Source organism: Impatiens glandulifera, chromosome 8 (assembly GCF_907164915.1).
Source record: "Impatiens glandulifera chromosome 8, dImpGla2.1, whole genome shotgun sequence".
NCBI lineage: Eukaryota > Viridiplantae > Streptophyta > Magnoliopsida > Ericales > Balsaminaceae > Impatiens > Impatiens glandulifera.
Genome location: NC_061869.1, coordinates 47,192,404 through 47,194,255, shown reverse-complemented (window position 1 = coordinate 47,194,255; position 1,852 = coordinate 47,192,404).

Below are 1,852 nucleotides of genomic sequence, written 5' to 3'. Positions count from 1 at the left end.
GGCAGTGATTAAATTAAGGGTACCCTACTTACGGCTTAAGGCATCAGCTACAACATTGACTCTCCCCGGTTGATAAACAATTTCACAATCATAATCTTTAACCAGCTCCAGTCAATGTCGCTGCCTCAACTCCTTTTGAGTAAATAAATATTTCAAGCTTTGATGATCAGTAAATATTTGAGACTTCTCACCATAAAGATAGTGCCTCCAGATTTTAAGAGCAAAGACTACAGCAGCTAATTCCAAGTCATGGGTGGGATAATTCCATTCATGAATCTTCAGCTGCCTTGAAGCATAAGCCACTACATTCCCGTTTTGCATAAGAACAGCTCCTAGACCACACTTTGATGCATCTGTGCAAACCACAAAGTTGCATACTCCTTCTGGGATGGTAAGCACTGGGGCAGAAATCAGGCACCGCTTTAACTCATTAAAACTTGTCTTGCATTCATCAGACTACACAAATTTCACATTCTTGCGCGTTAGAGTTGTAAGAGGCAGTGCTATCTTGGAAAAGCCCTTGATGAACCTCCTATAATAGCCTGCTAATCCAAGAAAGCTCCTCACCTCAGTCATATTCTTTGGCGTCGCCCACTCCTTAACTGTTTCCACATTTGATGGGTCAACTTCCAACCCCTTTACTGAAATAATATGCCCCAAGAAAGCAATCTGTTTTAGCCAGAAATCACACTTACTTAGCTTTGCAAACAACTGATTTTCTTTTAAGACTTGCAAAACTATAGTGAAGTGTTGCCTATGCTCTTCCTCCGAACGAGAATAGATCAATATATCATCTAAGAAAACCACCACAAACTGATCTAAATACGAATGGAATACCTTATGCATCAGCTCCATGAATACAACCAATGCATTGATTAGTCCAAACGGCAGAACCAAGAACTCATAATGTCCATAGCGGGTTCAGAATGCGGTTATCTTTACATCTTCTTCCTTGATTCTCAACTGATGATACCCAGAACGCAGATCAATCTTGGAAAACACCGCAGCACCTTGAAGTTGATCAAACAGGTCATCAATTCTGGGTAATGGATACTTATTCTGAACTCTTACCTTGTTCAACTCTCTATAATCAATACACAACCTTTTGGACCCATCTTTCTTATTCACAAGAAGGACTGGTGCACCCCATGGAGACACACTTGGGTGGATGAAGCCTTTGTCCAGATAATCTTGCAATTGATCTTTCAGCTCTTTCATTTCTGCAGGTGCTAAACGATAAGGCGCCTTTGAAATTGGCAGTGTCCCTGGCTTCAATGTTATAGAGAACTCCACATCACGTTTTGGCGGCAAACTTGAAATATCATCAGGGAATACACTAGGGAAATCCCTCACTACTTCAATATCTTCCAACTTCAGTTTCTGCCCAACTATCATAGCACAATTATAAGACATCACCCTGGTGGCTCTTTCCAAAAACAGTTGTTGTCTTTTAAATGCTGAACTCGCCCGAAACAGAAAGGTCTTCCCATACTGATCTTGTTATGCCCAAACTCATCTTTTTCTGTTAGGAAAGTCTAGTAGGGTCAAGGGTGCAATTCTAGAATTGTTCACCCTTATGTATTTATTTATGGGTCATTTTAGGAAGAGACTTGTATTATTATTACTAGGGTCTGAGATATATAAAGGCTATGCTAATTATATTATGGGACAGTTTTTAGGAATAATCATGGTAGAAGAAGTTCACACTTAATACTTAGGAATAGACTTACTGCTGATATTATGAATTGGGATAAAATTGCTATGTGTTAAATTATAAATATAGCCAGAATGTATAAGGGACATAGTGTACTAGAGGCTTTTATTTTTACTTAGCCAATTTTTAATAAAATCA